This window comes from Aquarana catesbeiana, linkage group LG07 (assembly GCF_042186555.1).
Source record: "Aquarana catesbeiana isolate 2022-GZ linkage group LG07, ASM4218655v1, whole genome shotgun sequence".
Classification (NCBI taxonomy): Eukaryota; Metazoa; Chordata; class Amphibia; order Anura; family Ranidae; genus Aquarana; species Aquarana catesbeiana.
In genome coordinates this window covers 45249444-45272357 of record NC_133330.1, presented here as the reverse complement: position 1 = coordinate 45272357, position 22914 = coordinate 45249444, and the positions used below count along the sequence as shown (strand labels likewise).

Here is a 22914-nt window from a genome sequence, read left to right as displayed (position 1 = left end):
GTCGCCCAGGATTCTCAAATAGGCAGGTTGGGAGGCTCCAGGAGGATTATTTAATTTGGAGGAAACTGTCTTATCAGTTTCCTCTGTGGTTGGTAAAATTCAGTTGGGGACCGGGAACCTGGAGATTTCATAGCGATCTGGGTGGGATGGAATCTCCCAATCCTGGGACTGGGTTTTGGGAACAGCCAGGAGTCTGGCTTGTTGATTGTACAGGTGGGTACTGGGCTTATAGCAGAGCCAGGACCAGGGTTCTGGGCTCCACCCTCCCGAGGAGTCCAGGTGTGCAAGGGAGAAGAGTGCATGTCTGCACAGTTCTGTCTGTCAGCGGACAGAGGGTCCAAGCCTGTGGGCTGGAAAAGAGTGCTGAGGTACAGGAACTCCGTTATAAAGCCAGGAGGTCTGAAGCAAAGCCTGAGCAGCAGAGCTGACCAGAGAGCCAGGTGGCTTGGTATTTTTGTTTATTACTGCTGTGAAGTGGGAATTCTGGATGGACATTTTCTTTCTTTAATAAAAGTGGGCCTACAAGCCCTTAAACTGCATATCTGACGTGGACCCCGCTCACTGGTAAGCTCTACACTGAAGCTAAATAACTATATATTTATATATTAATGTGTGTGTGTGTGTGTGTGTGTGTGTGTGTGTTTGTTTTTTTTTTTTGTTTTTTTTGTTTTAATATATCTCTCTCTATCTCCTCCTGTGCAGTTCGTTTTGCACAGAGTGGCCCTGATCCTCGACTACTGGGGTCCCCTGGCGGCTCCTCACTTCAGATAACCCCCTAGGAGAATCGCTCTCCCGGGGGGGTTACATTGCGGGCACGCTTCCAAGTCCAGCATTTGCGTCCATAGACACAAATGCCGGACTAGGCCCCGCCCCCGCGTCATTGGATCTGATTGACAGCAGCAGGAGCTAATGGCTGCGTTGCTATCAATCTAACTGAGCAAGAGCCGGCACAGCGCATCTCCGGCGTGGGAATTACGGGGCTCAGGTAAGTAAAACGGGGGGGGGGGGGGGGCTGAGGGACCGGTAACTGCCAGAAGTTTTTTCACCTTTAATGCATAGGATGCATTAAGGTGAAAAAACATGAGGGTTTGCAACCCCTTTATTCATGGATCCTTGCTTATTTTCATAAATATAAAACTGTTTAACATTTCAGTATAAACATTCTGGCACACCGCTACTCCAGTGATCTCCACTTACTTTCAGGTCCTGTGTTGACTGGCTGGCCTGATGCATTGTGAACACAGAAGGTCAGCCACTCAGCACAGGTGCTATTGAGAGAATGCTTTGGATTTTCTAAATAAATGCAAAGCATTATCTGATTGGACAAAGTGGAAAGTTGGGGCAGTGACATAAAACTGGACCAATTTAACTATGTAAAAATATAACCTATCTTGAATTCTTCTTTAAAGCGGTAGAAAAAAAAAAAACAGGTGGTTGATGCCATAATGTGCACCACATACTAGAACACAGCGGTGTCACTAGGGGGGGCCAGAGGGGGCCCTGACCCCTCCCCCCCAGCATTATGCTGAGCCTTAGGTTTCTACTTGTAGAAGGTGTCCGCATCTTGCTCAGGTCGCCGCCGAGTTGACACAGGCTCTCCTGAGAGACAGAGCATCCCTGTGCGGGATTGCTCCCCCCTTCCCTCTGCTTGCCAACACTGTGCATAATGCGTGCGCTCACATAGCCACGGCCGCCCGACCTGCTCCTTCCCCCTGCATCCTCATTGGCAGGGAGGAGAGCGACTTCATGAAGGACTCAACCAGCACTGGGGGGGGGCAGGCCTCCCATTATCTCAGTGGCAGCAAAAAAACAGACCGATTTCTTCCATCCGTAGGACAGGAGAATCCACCTGTAAATTCTGAAGTTGGTGGCTGCAGCTCTGTCATGCCCTGTACACACGACCGGTTTTGCCGTCGGAATAAATTCTGAAGGTTTTTCTGACGGAATTCGGCTCAAGCTGTCTTGCATACACACGTTCACACCAAATTCCGACCGTCCAGAATGCGGTGACGTACAACACGTACGACGGGACTAGAAAACGGAAGTTCAATAGCCAGTAGCCAAAAGCTTCCGTCTCGTACTTGCTTCAGAGCATGTGTCTTTTTGGTACGTCGGAACAGCATACAGACGCGTTTTTTCTGATAGTAATTTGCTCAGTCGGAAAAATATAGAACATGTTCTCTATCTAAGTCCGTCTGAATTTTCGACAAAAAAAGTCAGCTGGACTTTTTTTCAGATATGCTACAAAGTATTGATATGCAACCTGTTACATTCCAGACCGCCCCCAAGAAAGCGAAGGCTTGGTTGTATCAACCAGAAATATGATATTAAATCATGTTGCCTTCCAACAAATATTCTTTTTCTAGAAGTCTAAAATCCACAATTGGGGGGGGGGGGGGGGGGCTAGGTATTTGCATGCCATTGCTTCCACCGCAATCCAAAAAAATAAGGGGTTTATTCCCAATTCTAAGACAGTAAGCAGTGTCCAGCAAATCCATCCCTTTTATGTTTTTGAAATAAATGGCTCTAAAGTGTTAAGCCCCATACACCCTATTAGATTTTCTGCAGATTTTTGTCTTCAGATTTACCAAAACCATATAGTGCAAGGGCCTGCCTGATTGCATACAAATTGAAACTCTAATGCCCCATACACACGGTCGGATATTGAGTGGACATTCCAACAACAAAATAAATGGATTTTTTTCCGACGGATGTTGGCTCAAACTTGTCTTGCATACACACGGTCACACAAAGTTGTCGGAAAATTCGATCGTTCTGAACGCGGTGACGTAAAACACAAAGTCGGGACTATAAACGGGGCAGTAGCCAATAGCTTTCATCTCTTAATTTATTCTGAGCATGCGTGGCACTTTGTGTGTCAGATTTGTGTACACACGATCGGAAAATTTTATAGCCTGCTCTCAAACTTTGTGTGTCGGAAATTCGTATGGAAAATGTGTGATGGAGCCTACACACGGTCGGAATTTCCGACAACAAGGTCCTATCACACATTTTCCATCGGAAAATCCTATCGTGTGTACAGGGCATTAGGATTGACCTCATATTATATGGTTTTGGTAAATCTGAAGACAAAAATCTGCAGAAAATCTTATAGTGTGTATGGGGCTTTAGGCTGTATCTGTGCTGTACACCAACGCATGCACAGTTGGCCCAAGGATTGTGAAACTAGAGGAGACCACTGATCTTTGTTGCAATGACCATGACAGGTGGACTTGGACAGTCGAGTGCAGAGATTTTTGCAGTTGACCATTTTGAAATGCTGTTTTGTAAACTGATCTTTTTAACCTTTTTTGATTCTCTGCCCTTTAAAAAAAAAAAAAAAAAAAATTTGACAGCTGTTGTTAAGGTTAACCCCTTCCTGACCAGCCTCCGCAGTTATACTGTGGCAGGTTGGCTCCCCTGCACGAGCCGTTGTAGCTTTACAGTAATCAGTGGCTATTTTTAGCTCTGATCGCTGTATAAATGTCACTGGTCACAAAAAAGTGTCAAAAGTGTCTGATCTGTCCACCACAATGTCGCAGTCATGATAAAAATCGCTGATCACCGCCATTTCTAGCAGTAAAAAAAAAAAAATAATAAAAATGCCATAAATCTATCCCCTATTTTGTAGACGCTATAACTTTTTACAAAATATTGTTTTTTTCCAAAATTGTTTTTTTTAATAGCGCAAAAAAGAAAAACCACAGAGGTGATCAATACAACCAAAAGAAGCTCTATTTGTGGGGGGGGGGGGGACGACATCAATTTTGTTTGGGTACAACGTCGCAATTGTCAGTTAAAGCAACGCGGTGCCGTATTACAAAAAATGGCCTGGTCAGGAAGGGGGCAAATCCTTCTGGGGCTGAAGTGGTTAATATACAGGACCTAACAGCAGTAGAGCTGCACGATTAATCATTAAAAGATCGCTATCTCGATTCGACCCCGCCACACACACACACGCGCCTAATCCAGAATTTCTACGATTCCTTTCAAAATTAGGGTTGCACCGATACTCTTGCAAATGCTCCGATACCTGAAACGATACTTTCAGGCTTGGTTATTTCATCTGTCACACTCCCACACTGACAGCTGGAATGTAAAAAAAAAAAAAAAAGCTGCAATCACCAGTTGTTAAGCAGCGGGACTACCGCTTGCTTAACAACCGATGACTCATTCAGCTATTAGAGGAGTTTCCCTACTCACAGCTGTCAAAAAATAAAAGCAGCCAGCAATGTATCAACAACATTGCTCAGCCACTGAAAGACAGATAAAAAAACATTGTATTTTTTTTTTTTTTTTTTTATCTGTCCTTCTGTTTATTCATTTAGGGCCCTTTCACACTGGGTGGTTTGCAGGCGCTATTGCGCTAATAATAGCGCCTGCAAACCGACCCAAAACAGCTGCACCTGTCTCTCCAGTGTGAAAGCCCCGAGGGCTTTCACACTGGAGCGGTACGCTAGCAGGATCTTCGGAGCGATGAAGGAGCGGAGTGTATACCGCTCCTGCCCATTGAAATCAGTGGGACAGCGTGGCTATACCGCCTCTCAGAGGCGCTTTGCGGTGGTTTTTAACCCTTTCTCGGCTGCTAGTGGGGGGTAAAACCACCCCGCTAGCGGCCGAATACCGACGGTAAAGCTTTACCGCCGACGCCGTCCCCCGCCCCCCAGAGTGAAAGGGCCCTTAAAGAACTTTGGTCTGCAAATTAAGTCCGTTTAAAGCAACCTTGTCAATCTTATTATTTATTTATTTTTTTTAATTGTTCCCCTTTTAACCCCTTATTAACCCTTAATTTACTCTAGTCAGCCTTATTAACTCCTTATTCTCCATTTAATAATTTTTCTGCTGTGTGTGTTTTTTTAATTTTTTTTATTTGTTCTTCTATTTTATAAACTATTAACAATTAAAACATTTTTTTGTTAATATTTTTACACATTTCACATTGAAAGCGCAAAAAAAAGAAAAAAAAATCTTTCATTTGTGAAATCAATCAATGCTTTGTACCATTGCTGACAGCTGAAGTGTAAACAAAAAAGTTGCGGTAGGTATCAGTGGGTACTAAAAAAAAAAAAAAAACCCTAATATAACCTAGAGCGGAGTTCCACCTCCTTCAGTGCCACATTTGGCACCTTTCAGGGGGAGGGAATAGGTACCTATTTTTTGACAGGTGCCCTTCCCCACTTCCGGGACGCTGCACCACAGCGCCGTCCCTTGGAAATTCGGCCACCCTCCTCCTTCTCTCGCCGCCAGTTAGAAACCACAACGCACTGCGCTTCATGCATGTGCAGTAGGGAACCGGCTGTGAAGCCGAAATGGCGGCGGCAGCACCTGAGAGCCGACTTGAAGATCGTCTGGGATACCAACATCACGGGCTCCCTGGACAGGTAAGGTCAGCAGCTACATTATTTGTAGCTGCTGGCTTTCAATTTATTTATTTTTATTTTTTTTCCCAGGCTGGAACCCCTCTTCTAATGTGTTTTTTTTTTTTTTTTTTTTTAATTTCTAATTACGCATTACGTTTTTCATTACATTTCTTTCAATTTTGTTTGAAGCAAAGAGTATTATGCCTTATTTTATTGCCATCTTTTTTGATAACCTAATATTCAGGGGTTGTAAATCTTTGAAATAAAGTTCTTCAGAATTGTGATTTTTATTCTAAGCTAAAAAATCATGATTCTCATTTTATCCAGAATCGTGCAGCTCTAAAGAGCAGGTGCATTTTTTAGTGGATAAAGTTAAGTGTTGTCAAGCGGGTGAGTGTTTAAAAGCCAAATATCCAAGTTCATTCACTTAGCTTGTTAATCTGTTTCAGGCACTCATCTTCGAGGTTTAGAAACAACTGCCACCTTTGATCCCACAACCCAGGAATCTATTATTGACACTCCAACTATTACAGCAACAAAATGGTGGCCAGGAGAGTGTAAGTATACGCTTTATACTGTGTTGCTGCTTGTGGTGACTTCTGAGAATGAAGGTTCTTGCAGAGCTACAAGATCCTGAGTAAAATACGCATCTAAAGTACTCGTGTTCATGCATGTTTGTGTGCATTTAGGGTTCATTCGCTTGGCCAGAAAAAAAAATCTTGCGTGTAGTTTTCTACACATCTAAATGCAGCACTATAGTAGTCAATGGGCTCGTACACACAGCTGCGTCTACAGATGAAAATGTGCGCTGCGTTTAGTCGCACACAAAAAACGTAGGACACAGCTGCAGATTTTGCATGCATAGCTCTGCACTAGGTGCATATTTCATGCAGAATCTTTCTTTTATGCACAAAATCTGCATCCAAACGTAGTTAACCACTTCAGCCCCGGAAGGTTTTACCCCCTTCCTGACCAGAGCACTTTTTACAATTCGGCACTGCGTCGCTTTAACTGCTAATTGCGCGGTCATGCAATGCTGTACCCAAACGAAATTTGCGTCCTTTTCTTCCCACAAATAGAGCTTTCTTTTGATGGTATTTGATCACCTCTGCCGTTTTTATTTTTTGCACTATACACGGAAAAAGACCGAAAATTTTGAAAAAAAATGATATTTTCTACTTTTTGTTCTAAAAAAAAATCCAATAAACTCAATTTTAGTCATACATTTAGGCCAAAATGTATTCGGCCACATGTCTTTGGTAGAAAAAATGTCAATAAGTGTATATTTATTGGTTTGCGCAAAAGTTATAGCGCCTACAAACTAGGGTACATTTTCTGGAATTTACACAGCCTTTAATTTATGACTGCCTATGTCGTTTCTTGAGGTGCTAAAATGGCAGGGCAGTACAAAACCCCCACAAATGACCCCATTTTGGAAAGTAGACACCCCAAGGAATTTGCTGAGAGGCATGTTGAGCCCATTGAATATTCATTTTTTTTGTCCCAAGTGATTGAATAATGACAAAAAAAAAAAAAAAAATTACAAAAAGTTGTCACTAAATGATATATTGCTCACACAGGCCATGGGCATATGTGGAATTGCACCCCAAAATACATTTAGCTGCTTCTCCTGAGTACGGGGATACCACATGTGTGGGACTTTTTGGGAGCCTAGCCGCGTACGGGGCCCCAAAAACCAATCACTGCCTTCAGGATTTCTAAGGGCGTACATTTTTGATTTTACTCCTCACTACCTATCACAGTTTCAGAGGCCATGGAATGCCCAGGTGGCACAAACCCCCCCAAATGACCCCATTTTGGAAAGTAGACACCCCAAGCTATTTGCTGAGAGGCATGGTGAGTATTTTGCAGCTCTCATTTGTTTTTGAAAATAAAGAAAGACAAGAAAAAAAAATTTTTTTTTCCTTTTTTCAATTTTCAAAACTTTGTGACAAAAAGTGAGGTCTGCAAAATACTCACTATACCTCTCATCAAATAGCTTGGGGTGTCTACTTTCCAAAATGGGGTCATTTGGGGGGGGTTTTTTGCCACCTGGGCATTCCATGGCCTCCGAGACTGTGATAGGCAGTGAAGAGTGAAATCAAAAATTTACGGCCTTAGAAATCCTGAAGGCGGTGCTTGGTTTTCGGGGTCCCGTACGCGGCTAGGCTCCCAAAAAGTCCCACACATGTGGTATCCCCGTACTCAAGAGAAGCAACAGAATGTATTTTGGGGTGTAATTTCACATATTCCCATGGCATGTTTGAGCAATATATCATTTAGTGACAACTTTGCGCAAAAAAAAATAAAAAAAATAAAAAATTGTCTCTTTCCCGCAACTTGTGTCACAATATAAAATATTCCATGAACTCGACATGCCTCTCAGCAAATAGCTTGGGGTGTCTACTTTCCAAAATGGGGTCATTTGGGGGGGTTTTGAACTGTCCTGGCATTTTATGCACAACATCTAGAAGCTTATGTCACACATCACCCACTCTTCTAACCACTTGAAGACAAAGCACTTTCTGACACTTTTTGATTACATAAAAAAATAATTTTTTTTTTGCAAGAAAATTACTTTGAACCCCCAAACATTATATATTTTTTTAAAGCAAATGCCCTACAGATTAAAATGGTGGGTGTTTCATTTTTTTTTTTTCACACAGTATTTGCGCAGCGATTTTTCAAACGCATTTTTTTGGGGAAAAAACACACTTTTTTAAACTTTAATGCACTAAAACACACTATATTGCCCAAATGTTTGATGAAATAAAAAAGATGATCTTAGGCCGAGTACATGGATACCAAACATGACATGCTTTAAAAGCCTTTAAAAGCCTTTACAGGTTACCACTTTAGATTTACAGAGGAGGTCTACTGCTAAAATTACTGCCCTCGATCTGACGTTCGCGGTGATACCTCACATGCATGGTGCAATTGCTGTTTACATTTGACGCCAGACCGACGCTTGCGTTCGCCTTAGCGCGAGAGCAGGGGGGACAGGGGTGTTTTTTTTTTTTCTTTATTATTATTATTTTTTTTATCTTATTTTTAAACTGTTCCTTTCATTTTTTTTTTTTTAAATCATTTTTATTGTTATCTCAGGGAATGTAAATATCCCCTATCATAGCAATAGGTAGTGACAGGTACTCTTTTTTGCAAAAATTGGGGTCTATTAGACCCTAGATTTCTCCTCTGCCCTCAAAGCATCTGACCACACCAAGATCGGTGTGATAAAATGCCTTCCCAATTTCCCAATGGCGCTGTTTACATCCGGCTAAATCTAAGTCATAAAATGCTCGTAGCTTCCGGTTTCTTAGGCCATAGAGATGTTTGGAGCCACTCTGGTCTCTGATCAGCTCTATGGTCAGCTGGCTGAATCACCGGCTGCATTCTCAGGTTCCCTGTTGAGACAGGAGAGCCAGAGAAAAACACGGAAGACGTTGGGGGGGGGGGGGCATTCCCTCCCACTGCTTGTAAAAGCAGTCTAGAGGCTAATTAGCTGCTAGGATTGCTTTTACATGAAAGCCAATCGCTGGCTGAAAAGAATGATACCAAGATGATACCTAAACCTGCAGGCATCATTCTGGTATAACCACTCAAAGTCGTGAATGGCGTACCTGAAGACAAAAAAATGGTTAACAATAAAGCACAGTAAACGGTAAGGTATAAAAAATTGCATATCTGAAAAGCAAGCATGATAAAACATAACAACAATAAAACATTGCAGAATAGAATACAGTAAAAAAGAGCAGAACAATAGAGAGAGAATAGAGAGAGAGAGAGAACAATAAAACGACAACTATTTTTTTTTTTTATTTTATATTTTTGTTTGTGTTTTTTTTTTTTTTTTTTTTTTTTTTTTTTTACACTTTTTTTTGTAACTAACTTTTATAACTGTAACCGGTTCCAGGTTCGGGTCTCTCAAAATGCGATGGCATCTTGGGAGACCCTGTGAAAGTGTGCCTAGTCTGTGCAATGCTGTACCCTACGCTAATACTCAACTAGTGAATGGTAGCGTTCAAAACATTCACCAATGCAAAGACCAGGATTGTCAGGACAGGAGGGACAATAATAGCGGGTGTCACGCCTATATCCGCGCTTGCTGCAGACACGACATCTTTTTTGGGGGGGTTCGTTGGGTAGGGGTACTCGGGAGGACATAAAGAAAATGCCTCTCATGCAGCCGACTGCATTTGGTTGGGGATATGAATGGGGGAAGTACGGGCGCTGCAGAAGCGGTGGGTTCCCAATTAGGATTGGCGAATGCAGCAGGAAGGGCACTATGGGCACGACGGGCCTGTGTTTGTCTTTTTGGTGGCAGCGGGACACTACTTGTGCTTGCCACCTCACCAGCTTGAACTGCACTTATGGGACTCGCCACGTCACCAAGTGTTACTGCAGTGCTGGTTTGACTACGACCGGGGTGTACTAGGCTGCTGGTGCTTACCAGTTCACCAAAACGCTACCAAAAAAACTGTTAGCGATTGCAGGGATCAGGCCTGACTCTGCGAACGCTGCAGTTATGCGTTTAGTGTTTTGTAAGTGTCAGTGATCGATCGATACTGCACTTGGGTGGGCTGGGCTGGGCCGGGCGGAGGGGCAAAACGCAGGTGCTAGCAGGTATCTGGGCTGATCCCGCTAACACTGCGTTTGTGGGAACCCTAAACTGCTGGGGACGCTAGTATAGATCTGATCAGATCAGATATTGATCCGATCAGATACTATACCACTAAGGGAGGTGTATGGTGCGTGCGTGGGTGTTAGCGGTACTGGCGCTAACCTGACGCTGCCTGGGGCTGGTGCTTGCCAGTTCACCAAAACGCTACCAAGAAAACTGTTAGCGATCGCAGGGATCAGGCCTGACTCTGTGAACGCTGCAGTTATGCGTTTAGTGTTTTGTAAGTGACAGTGATCGATCGATACTGCACTTGGGCTGGGCCGGGCGGAGGGGAAGAACGCAGGTGCTAGCGGGTATCTGGGCTGATCCCGCTAACACTGCGTTTTTGGGAACCCTAAACTGCTGGGGACACTAGTATAGATCTGATCGGATCAGATATTGATCCGTACAGATACTATACCACTAAGGGAGGCGTATGCTGCGTGCGTGGGTGTTAGCGGTACTGGCGCTAATCTGACGCTGCCTGGGGCGATGCATATCACCGCCGGGTGATCAGGGGCTAAACCTTTATTAGGTAATAAACGGCGGGTCCCCTGACACTATAAAAAATAAACGAACTAACCAGCGTCACCCGTAACGGTTATACGGTGATCAGTGGTGAAAGGGTTAACTAGGGGGCAATCAAGGGGTTAAAACATTTATTAGATAGTATATAGGGGTCCCTGTCACTATAAAACGCTGACGGCGAACCTAAATATTTACGTTCCTAACTAGCGTCACCAGCGACACTAATACAGCGATCAGAAAAATGATCGCTTAGTGACACTGGTGACGGGGTGATCAAGGGGTTAAAACTTTATTAGGGGGGGTTAGGGGGGTATCCTAGACCTACAGGGGGGGTAATACTCACTGCCCTAACACTGTAACTGTCACAAACTGACACCATGCAGTAATCAGAAAAAAAAAAAAAAAATACTGCTTGCTGTCAGTTTGTGACGGGGGGGGGGTGATTGGGGGGGGGTCGGGGGTGTAAAGTATGCCTGGCATGTTCTACTGTGTGTGTGTGTGTGTGTTGTGCACTTACATGTCTTCTCTCCTCGGCGCTGGGACGGAAACTGCCAAGCCGAGGAGAGATGACATCACATCCTCTGCCTGTGTGAAACTACACACAGGCAGGGGAGGATTCCGATTGGCTGGGAGCGATCGTGAGGGGGGGGCCACGATCAGATGGTCTCCCCCTCGCCTCCCGACGCTCCCAGTCAAATGCCGACCGCCGCTGGCACCGGGGGGGGTCCGATCGGACCCCCCGCCCGCGGGAGGCAGATCACGTACAGGTACGTGATTCTGCCTGCCCGTGCCATTCTGCCGACGTATATATACGTTAGGCGGTCGGCAAGTGGTTAAACACAGCATTTTTCTGCCAATGCAAATGAACCCTTACAGTTAAATAGTGTGCTTAGTGTCATAACTGATCATATGTGCAGCACCAAGGCAACCGCAGATCAAACTGAGGCTAAGATGGCAGCTTCCTTGGCTGTAAAGGTTAGGAGGGTTTAGTTCCGCTTTAATAGCTCCTCAAAAGGAAAACAGATTACAATTATTAATCAAAAGCTGGTGCATATATGTTCTCCTATGCAACGTTATGTTATGTTTAAACAAATTTAAGGAAATGTATTACGTTGTGTAATGTTTTATTATGTTCTATGACTTGCACAGTAGGAAAGACCAGCACTCACGCTCTTGTCCTGGCCCAATTACGTAGGAATGGAAAGAACTATGGCATGCATCCTTTCATTGTTCCCATCCGGAGTCTGAAGGACCACTCAGTCAATCAAGTCAATTAAACTACTAGGATGTTGATCTGGTCAGTTACGTAGCAGAGGGGGTTGTTAAAGTGGTGTTCCAGACGATTTAAAAAAAAAAAAAATTTTTAAAAGGCAGCAGCTGCAAACACTGTAGCTGCTGACTTTTCAATAAGGACACTTGCCTGTCCAGGGAGTCCGTGATGTCATCCCCCCCGAGGCCGATCCATCCATCGGATTGGATGCAGGCGCCGCCATTCCAACGAAGGGAAATCGGCAGTGGAGCCTTGCGGCTTCACTGCCGGTTTCCGATAGCGCATGCGCGAGTTCCGCAGCACTTTGCGAATGGCCAGTTTGTCTTCTGGGACACACACATGTCTCAGAAGACAATGGGGGGCTCGCCGCAGAAGAGGATGTGACTTCCTCGGCCGCTGCCAGGCTGGATCGGAAGATACTCTTAGTACATCCAAAAAAGGTAAGTTAGAAAGTAAAATTTTTTTTATTTTAAATATCCAAAAACGAGAGGTTGTCTTTCGTTTTAATACCACCTCTCAAAATTGGGTGGAACTCTGCTTTAATCAGTTTCAGCTGCTTTGGTGTTAATGAAATTAACAGGTGCACTCGATGGGCACACTTCCCTTTTTTTTTTTTTTTTTTTTTTTTTTCACTAGTTTTGCATTTGGCTAGGGTCAGTGTCACTACTGGTAGCATGAGGCAATACCTGGACCCTATAGAGGCTGCACAGACAGTCCAAGTCCTCCAGGATGGCACATCAATACGTGCCATTGCCAGAAGGTTGGTTGTGTCTCCCAGCACAGTCTCAAGAGCAGGGGTCTCAAACGGAGGCCCTCCAGCTGTTGCAAAACTACAACTTCCATCATGCCTCTGCCTGTAGGAGTCATGCTTGTAACTGTCAGCCTTGCAATACCTCATGGAACTTATAGTTTCACAACAGATGGAGGGGAGACCCCTGCTCAAGAGCATGAAGGAGATTCCAGGAGACAGGTAGTTACTCTAGGAGAGCTAGACAGGGCCGTAGAAGGTCCTTAACCTATCAGCAGGACCGGTATCTGCTCCTTTGTGCAAGGAGGAACAGGATGTGGCATCCTTTCATTCCTAACACATTACCCAGTCCATATCAGTATAGATATCCAGCATGATACATTTCCCCATTGAGATCTGATGTGTTTTTTTCAACATGTTCCTTTCATTTTTTTTGAGCAGTGTATATGCTAGCAGCTTTATTTTTATCACATTTTTCTCCAGAAAAAACAGCATATTCCCCTTCATTACTCCAGTGCATCCCAGAATAAACCAGAACATTTTTTTTTTTTTTTTTTAGCCTGGGTTCACATTATTGCGTTGCCGGAACCAGCGCGATTCCAGTGCGGGGGGAAAAAAGCTTCCTGCACCTTTTTTTAATTTTTTTATTTTTTTTTGCGAATACAATTCCAATGGGAGTTCAGCCATACAACTGTGTGACTGAATTCGCATTGCACAGACATCGCATGTGATCTAAACAGCAATGCGGTGCAAATCACATGCAATGTCTGTGTGTGCAATAGTGTGATCCCAGGCTTAAACACATTTTTATGCACAAGGTTTGGTGTGAGCATCAGTACTCCAGTTATTGTCTAAGCACTGCATTTATACACTTCTTTTAATCACACAGACACCTGCAAGACTTTCAGGGGTTGAATTAATAAAGGCAAATAGGCTGTTCGCTTTGCTTGGGAATTTTCCATTTGCTTAAAAAATGAGGTGAAGCTCTGCTGAATCCCATCACCCAATCATGCGCAAGCAAAATACTTTCTTTTCCTTTTTTTTTCTTCTTTTTTTTTCCTCCTCTTCTGAAATTATTCACAGCGCTTCACTTTTTCCACATTTTGTTATGTTACAGCCTTATCCCAAAATGGATTTATTTAATTATTTTCCTCAAAATTCTACAAACAATACCCTGTAATGACAATGTGAAAGAAGTTTGTTTAAAATCTATGCGAATTTATTAAAAATGAAAAAAATCACATGTACACAAGAATTCACAGCCTTTGCTCAATACTTTGTTGAAGCACCTTTGGCACCAATTACAGCTTCTAGTCTTTTTGAGTATGATGCTAGAAGATTGGCACACCTTTTTTGGGGCAGTTTCTCTCATTCTTCTTTGCAGGACCTCTCAAGCTCCATCAGGTTGGATGGGGAGTGTCGGTGCCCAACCATTTACAGATCTCTCCAGAGATGTTCAATCGGGTTCAAGTCTGAGCTCTGGCTGTGCCACTCGAGGACATTCACAGAGTTGTACCGTAGCCACTCCTTTGTTATCTTTGCTGTGTCCTTAGGGTCGTTCTCCTGTTGGAAGATCAACCTTCACCCCAGTCTGAGGTCCAGAGTGCTCTGGAGCAGGTTTTCATCAAGAATGTCTCTGTACATTGCTGCATTCATCTTTCCCTCGACCCTCGATGGGCTTTTAAAGAAGCGCATGCGCGAAACACATCGTCACTGCAACAGACGTGCTTGCGTTCCATGCTGGTTCATGGGGATCCATCTTCCTTTTCCTCCACAGAGCTGCAGTGACGTCATCGAGGCACCCCAAATCTCAGCCCGTCTCACCGATCGGCTCCCATCGCCACACCGCCTGCCAGCGAGTCCTTCTTAGGCAGCCACTTCGCCTTCCTGATCGGCTCCCACCACCTTGTGGCAATTGTCAGTCACCCCTTTTTTGGCACACTGTGCGGTTGAGCCCATCCTGGTCTAGGCTTCCATCTCCCTCAGCAAGGAGACTGGCGCCCCTCCATGCTCTCATAGCCGACTATTTGGATGGTGTTAACCCCTTAACGCCCATAATATCCAATGTGGTATTGTTGGCTTTTTATTTTTTATTTTTTCTATTTTAATTTTAATTTTTTTTTTTTTTTATAATACAATGCAAGTCTGAGCACTGACCCTCCTGTTTTGGTTTTTTTTTTTGCAACATTTTCCACATGTTTGGTCAGCTGCACTGGACCCAGGTGTATACTGTTGCTTCATTGGTCTCATACCTTCTTTTGATCCATACTTTTAGCACTTGAGACACATTGTTGCCTTTTCCCTCAATCCTGACTAGTCTCCCAGTTCCTGCTGAAAAAAATTCCCACAGCATGATGCTGCCGCCGCCATGCTTTACTGTAGGGATGGTTTTGGCCAAGTGATGAGCGGTGCCTGGTTTCCTCCAGACATGATGCTTGCCATTCAGGCCAATAAGTTCAATCTTTGTTTCATCAGACCAGAGAATTTTATTTCTTATGGTCTGAGTCCTTCGGGTGCCTATTGGCAAACTCCAGGCAAGCTGTCATGTGCCTTTTTTACTGAGGAGTGACTTCCCTCTGGCCACTGCCATACAGGCCTGATTGGAGTGCTGCAGAGATGGTTGTTCTGGAAGGTTCTCCTCTCTTTACAGAGAAACGCTGGAGCTCTGATAGAGTGACCATCAGGTTCTTTGTCACCTCCCTGACTAAGGCCCTTCTCCCCCGATCTTTCAGTTTGGCAGGGCAGCCCGCTCTAGGAAAAGTCCTGGTCCAAATGATGGAGGCCACTGTGCTCATTGGGACTTTCAATGCCGCAGAAATGTTTCTGTGCCTCCATACAATCCTGTCTGAGGTCTACAGACAATCCCTTGGACTTCATGGCTTGGTTTGTGCTCTGACATTCACTGTTAACTGTGGGACTTTATATAGACAGGTGTGTGCCTTTCCACATCATGTCCAATCAACTGTATTTACCACAGGTGGACTCCAAGTTGTAGAAACCTCTCAAAGATGATCAGTGGAAACAGGATGCACCTGAGCTCAATTTTGAGTGTCATGGCAAAGCTGTGAAGTTATGTACATGTTTTTGTTTTTAAATTTTTGCAAAGATTTTAAACAAACTTCTTTCACATTGTCAGTTTGGGGTATTGTTTGTAGTCTTTTGAGCAAAATGATGAATTAAATCCATTTTGGAATAAGTATGTAACATATTAAAATGTGGAAAAAGTGAAGTGCTGTGAATACTTTCCGGATTCACTCTATATCAGCCCACAGCCCACAGTCTACGTGAGGGTTATTTACTAAAACCGGAGAGTGTAAAATCTGGTCCAGCTTTGCACAGAAACCAATTCAGCTTCCAGGTTTTCTTGCCAAAGCTTAAAGTGGATGTAAACCTGATTCATGAAATTTTGAGCTGGATACGTATATCTGCAGTGTTTTCTTATTTCAAGCACTCAGCCCGGGTTCACACTATATACCGGGCTGCGGATCGCACAGGAGCGCTGTGCGTCCCTGTTCCCCGTTTCAGGGACGAATCAGGGCCGATTCTATGCCTGAATTCGGCCCTATAACGGAGCCAAAGACGCACAGCGTTTTTGTGCGGTGCGCTCCGCAGCCGCCCCGGAGATATGTTAACCGGCTCCATAGGGAGCCAGTCACTATCTCCTACTATGCGAATTAGATGTGGGGAAACGCACTGCATATCTACTGCTGCCATTATAACTGGATTGGACTTCCATGCCTGCTAGCTGCTTGCAACACAAGCTGTATGCCTTACAGCAGTAAGGTAAGCGGCTTGCGAACACGGAGGTGCCCCCACTGAAGATCGCCCCCCTATCATTGGAACTGTTTTTTTTATCCGGGAGTTTTTTTTATTATTTGGTGGTGGGACTGACAGCTACTCACCCCTGTGGATTTGTCACTTACAGCTCGTTTGAGTTGCCACTTATGTGCTAGTGTGATACTAGCCCACACCCACTTGGACTTATTGATTTATTATTGTTATATATGCTTATTTTGTTATATTTTTGCAGTCTCTGTCACCTATGTTAGCACTTTTCATTCATCTAGTTTCTATGAGGTTTATGTATGCTTGGCTTATTTATTTATTTTGGCCATTTTTCCCACCTCTTTATGCACTTTATTTAGTCCCTTCCACTCACACCCCCTCCTTTTCCCTTTGTCACAGCGCAACTACCACCTATTTTTATGAAACGCACATCTAATTCGCATAGGTGTGAACCCGGGCTTAGTGCTTTGAAGGATATCAAAACTATATTACCAGGTAGTTTAGAAACGTATCAGTTTGCGTATAGGGCAAATAGATGCACAGAAGATGCGATGGCTTTAGTGCTGCATTGGGCACTTAGTCATCTGGAGCAGTCGAGGAAACTACATAAGGATGTTGTTTATAGATTACAGCTCTGCCTTTAATACCATCATTCCAGATCGGTTGGTTAAAAAAAAATGCTAAAATTGGATCTGCCGCCCTTTATTTGTTTTTGGATAAGGGATTTTTTTGGTCCATCGTTCACAGGTGGTCACATTGGATAAGTACTGGAGCACCGCAGGGTTATGTGTCAAGTCCCTTTCTCTATGCGCTGTACACATATGACTGCACCCCCTATAATGAGACCAATACTATAGTTATGTTTGCAGATGACACTACCGTAATCAGTTCTATAACTGGAGATGATGAGGAGCAATATAGGAGAGAGGTTGATAGGATAGTGAAATCGTTTACAACGCATAACTTGATCCTAAACACAGGGAAAACAAAGGAACGTATTGTAGATTTCAGAAGTAACAGGCCTGAACCAGCACCGCTTTTTATGAAGAGTGTGTGCGTGGAGTCGGTCTCTACCTTTTTTTTAAGTTTTTGGGAACATGCATTTCTGAAAACTTATCATGGATAATCAACCTCAAAGCCATTATTAAGAAATCGCAAAAACGTTTATATTTTTTGCGACTCCATAGGAAGAATGGCTTGGGAAGGAAGGTACTAGAGACCTTCTATCATTCTGCCATTGAGAGTACATTAACGTATTGTATTCTAGTTTAGTATCCTAGTTGTACGCAGGCAGATAAAAATGCTCTAAGGAGAGTGGTTCGAAAAGCGCAGAAAATTGTAGGGTGTGAACTTGTTTCTCTAGAAGAAATATGAGACTCGTTGCCTTTTGTAGAGCAGGGAAAATAATGAGAGACCAGACTCCTCCTGGAGACGTTTTAGGGTGATTAAAACAAGAACAAATGGATTTAAAGAGCTTTTTTTTTACTAGGGCTGTTAAGGGTATCAATGCAGGAATGAAATGAAAGAGGTCACAGTCTTATTTTATTGCCTTGTCTAGTTTTCAATATGGGGACACTTTTTTTTTTTTTTTTTGGTATAAATAAATCCTGTGTGGTAAATGCATGGTTGATAATGGACTTATGAAAAATGTGTGGAGTAGAAATGTCATTTCATTGTGAATTTTGTTTTCTACAATGACAATAAATCGTATCTCTTATCTTAAGTCCCATGGCTTTCTCCTGCTCAGTTCTTCTGTTATCAGCATGATAAAGTCTAAGTTCTCACACAGATAAAACCAGGCTGAATTTTGGCAACCATGCACAGCTGCACCAGGTTCAGGTTTAGTAAATGTCCCCCAACTGTTTCTAGTGTAGATTTGAATCGGGTGACATTCTTTATCGTACATCATGGGACACAGAGCCTTAAGTAATTAATGGGTTATAGGCCACCTTCAGGTGATGGACACTGGTATACCCAATCCAGGAAGTTCACTCCCTACATAACCCCTCCTCCTTCCAGGAACACATCAGTTTTTTTGCCAGTGTCTAAGGTGTTGGTCACGAGTGAAGATGTACTCTCAGGAGCTCCAGGAGGGATCCATGCTGGATTTAAATAGCCTCCACAGACCGGATCCATCCAAAGTGCCACTGAGGCCAAAGTGGATGGTACCTGGGCTGGACCCCGGGACCCAGGGCTTTGGTCATGCTACATTACCTAAAGCTTTCCTGGTGGGGTGCTTTTACAGGTCCAAGGAGTGGAACCCGGCTATTTAGTAAACCTTCAAGGACCGGGTGCCTTAACGCAGCCCGACGTGATGGGTGAAGGTTGGATTGTCTGTTAATTCAGCAAATCCTGCGGCGGGGAGAAGGTAAGGGAAGAAACTTAGGAACTGAAAAGTCCACCTATGTTTTCTTCTTTGAGGGAAAAAATGTTGTCATGCCTTAATTCTCCACTAGAGGGAGTCCATGCACATACCTTAATCTGTTGTCTTCACTGTAAATCCAATGATTATGTTATGGTTGTTTTTTCTTTTGCCTGCTGGTGACAGGGCTCTGCCTCCCCCCCTCCCCCCCCCCTCAAGTTGGGTCTGTAGACCCGAAAGCCGCACGGGCACATTTCAAAAATGAAAGGAGGGGCGGTTTTACGGAGGGGGTGGGGCCTAAACGTAGCGCCGTGCAAGGATGCACGGCAGGCAAGGATAATAAAAACACAGATGGGACAGTCTCTCCTCGGCTGACGAAGAGGAAACAAGCAGTCTGGCCACAGGAGCTGTGGGGCACGTGAGGGTTGCAACTGGCATTCCTGATACAGGAAGGACTTTTCCCAGCACTAGGCTGAACTTAAGAGCGGCTTTACTGTCATGACTGTTCAGCGATTTAAGTGCAATTTAATAGTGCCTCTGTTTTTGTGCTTAGGGCTAAGCCAGCCAAAAAAGACACCACAAAAACTAAAAAGGTACCAAAAGTTTCGCCACCAGGGGCTAGGATCTCGAGTCGCATCTCCACGCTGTCATCCTCGCCTGAATTAGCAATTATGACAAGCCAAGGTGAGCCATTGAAACAAATTGATGGTGCAACTGTTTCTCACATCTCAGCCCCTGTATACGTGACTGAAGATGTCCTTTCCTCCAACCTGCAGGGTCTGGAAGGAAGATTAGCGGCTTTAATCGCATCCTCCATTCAAATGTATAGGAAGCGTGCTAGATCCCGCTCCCCCACTTCAGACCCTTTGCAAGGGAAACAGTGGGCACAGGATGAGGTGTTGCTCTCAGGCGATCAGGAGGAAAAACAAACGGATGATTTCTCTGCGGAGGAAACAACGGTAGATTAACCTTTTTCAGCCTCACAAGCTGAGAAATTGCTGATACAATCTCTTACGGAGATGGTTCATTCTACTTTCATGCTACCCCTAAAGGACTCTGCTGAAAGCTCTGTTTCTTCCTTGGGTTCGTTAAAACTTTCACAGCCTTTGCATGTGTTTCCTGTCCATGCATTACTAGAACAGCTTATTTTTTCTGAATGGGATCACCCGGATAAGCATTTACTCCCTCCAAAGAGATTTGCAGTTTTCTATCCCATGGAGGAGAAATTCACCAAAAAATGGAAAGTATCAGCAGTTAATGCTGCGATTTCCAGTGTGAATAAAAGCCTAACGTGTCCAGTAGACAATGCACAAATGCTTAAGGATCCAGTGACACTGACCTGCTCTCTCTCTGGTGGTGCGGGTACAGCGTGGCTCTCTCTGGTGGTGCGAGTACAGCGTGGCTCTCTGGTGGTGCGGGTATAGTGTGGCTCTCTCTGGTGGTGCAGGTACAGCGTGGCTCCCTCTCTGGTGGTGCAGGTACAGCGTGGCTCCCTCTCTGGTGGTGCGGGTACAGCGTGCCTCTCTGGTGGTGCGGGTACAGCGTGGCTCTCTGGTGGTGCGGGTACAGCGTGGCTCTCTCTGGTGGTGCGGGTACAGCATGGCTCCCTCTCTGCTGGTGCGAGAACAGCGCGGCTCTCTCTGGTGGTGCGGGCACAGAGTGGCTCCCTCTCTGGCGTGGTACAGCGTGGCTCTTTGGTGGTGCGGGTACAGCGAGACTCTCTCTGGTGGTGCGGTACAACGTGGCTCTCTGGTGCGGGTACAGCATGGCTCTCTCTGGTGGTGCTGGGGCTATTAGTTCCCCCAGCACAGTCTTCTCTTTCGTTTTCCATGTCTCCTGCTATAAGCACTCCTCAGCTTGTTGCCGGGTTTTCTCTTTCACCCCAGCAGAGTGCATGCTGGGGACTGTAGTCTGCTCCCTGCTGAGAACAATTGGGCCACCTATCTCTGGGATTACATTTCCCATGATGCCCTTCTAGTTGCTTCTGATTGGCTCTCTGCTGTGGCCAATGGGGAGGGAAAATGAACAGACAGGAAAGCCTTCTCTTCCTCTGCTGCCAACATGAGAAGGGGAGGGGGGTGAGAGGGGAGGGGGGAATATCGTCACAGCAGCCTGCAGCTCTCCCCACCGTGCGGACGCTCATGCCTGAAGGAGAAGAGCGGCTGTGAAACGGTCAGTGAGGCTCTGAAGCTGCACTACCAAAAGCATTATGCTTTGCTATAGATGCCATTAATCATTCTATTCACCAGGTGTCCCGCCTTACGCTTATGCTTGTACATATGCGTAGAATGCTGTGGTTAAAAAATTGGTCAGCCGAAGCGCCATGTAAAAACCTCCTAACTGGGTTCCCTTTTCATGGGGAGCGACTATTTGGGGAAGATTTGGACAAATATATCCAAACAGTTTGTAGTGGGAAAAGTACTCTTTTGCCAGTCATTAAAGCGGGCTCTTTCTCCTGCACCAGGGGTTTCCGCCTCTAGGCAGCGGCGATGGCCTCCGCCGTCAGACTCTAGAGGAAAACCTCAGAGTCGGGCCCAGGCTCAAAAGAAGTCCTGGGGCCTGAAATCTGCAAAGCAGAATCCTAAAGCCTCATCATGAAGAGGTAACCCCCCTCACCAAGATGGGGGAAGACTTATGCAGTTTTCAGAAGTCTGGCAAGAGGAAATTCAGGACAGATGGGTCATCTCTGGGGTACAAGCTGGAATTTTGAGACTTTCCACCGTCTCGTTTCTTGAGGTCAAGCGTTCCTAAAGATCCAGAGAAAAGACCAGCTCTGTTTCGGGCACTAGACCGATTAAAATCTCAGGGGGGGTGATCATACAGATCCCCACAGAAGAGCAAGTTTTTGGGGTTTTATTCAAACCTTTTTATGGTATCAAAACCAAATGGAGATGTCAGACCCATTCTAGATCTAAAAAATCTAAATCGGTTCCTGAAGATCCGCCTCTTTCGCATGAAGACGATCAGGTCAGCAGTTTCTATCCTTCTAGGAGGAGAACTCCTGGCATCTATCGACATCAGGGATGCATATCTGCATGTTTCCCTATTTCCCGCTCACAAAAAGTTTCTGCGGTTTGAGTTAGAACAGAAGCATTTCCAGTTTGTAGCCCTGCCCTTCGGGCTAGCTACAGCACCCCAGGTGTTCACAAAAGTGCTGGCCCCACCTCTAGCCAGGTTAAGGGCATAACAGTCTTGGCGTACCTAGACTATCTATTGCTAATAGACCAGTCGGCTCGTTTGGAGCAAAGCATATGCATTACAAACAGTTACCTGAAAAGTTTGGGTTGGATTCTTAACCTAGAGAAATCTTCCTTAATACCGCTAAAAAGGCTGGAGTACTTGGGTCTGATCATAGACACAGCCCAGGAAAAGGTGTTCTTGCCTCAGGCAAAGATCAACTCCATAAGAGAGCTGGTGCGGATGGTCAGGTCAAAAAGGCGATCCCTCCATTTGCCTTTGCATGAGGTTGCCTATGCCCAGTTCCATTCAAGACGGTTGCAAAACAGCATCCTGTCTACTTGGAACAAAACAATTCAAGCTTTAGACTTGCCAATGCGGCTGTTCCCAAGAGTGTCCCAAAGCCTCACTTGGTTACTAACCCAGAATGTGCTGAAAGGAAAATCCTTCAGACCAGTTATCTGGAAAGTGGTAACAACAGATACCAGCCTTTCAGGCTAGGGAGCAGTACTAGAAAAGACAACTGTCCAGGGACAGCGGTCAAGAGCCGAAAGAACCTTGCCCATCAATACCCTAGAGATTCGGGCAGTGCGTCTGGCTCTGAAAGCCTGGACTTCCAGGTTATGGGATTGTACTGTCAGGATCCAATCCGACAATGCCACAGCTGTGGCCTATATCAATCACCAAGGGGGCACCAATCATCTCTCAGCGCAGAAAGAGGTGAACCATATTCTAACTTGGGCAGAAAGGAATGTTCCATGCCTATCAGCAGTCTTCATTCCGGAAGTAGAGAATTGGCAGGTGGACTACTTGAGTCGCCAACAGTTATTTTCAGGGGAATGGTCTCTTCACCCCGACATATTTCGGGCTGTTTGCCAAAGATGGGGGACTCCGGATGTAGATCTTCTAGCGTCCAGCTTCAACATGACACTTTGTGGCCTGAACAAGAGATCCACTCGCAGGCGGAACGGATGCGTTGGTGACCCCCATGGGATCAGTTCTCACTGATCTATGCATTTCTCC

The 22914-nt window shown here is 44.9% G+C and overlaps 1 pseudogene; it reads left to right on the top strand.

Annotated features, from left to right (window-relative positions):
- The window catches only part of LOC141103009 (peroxisomal acyl-coenzyme A oxidase 2-like), a 105848-nt pseudogene that overhangs the window by 44541 nt on the left and 38393 nt on the right, over window positions 1-22914 (top strand).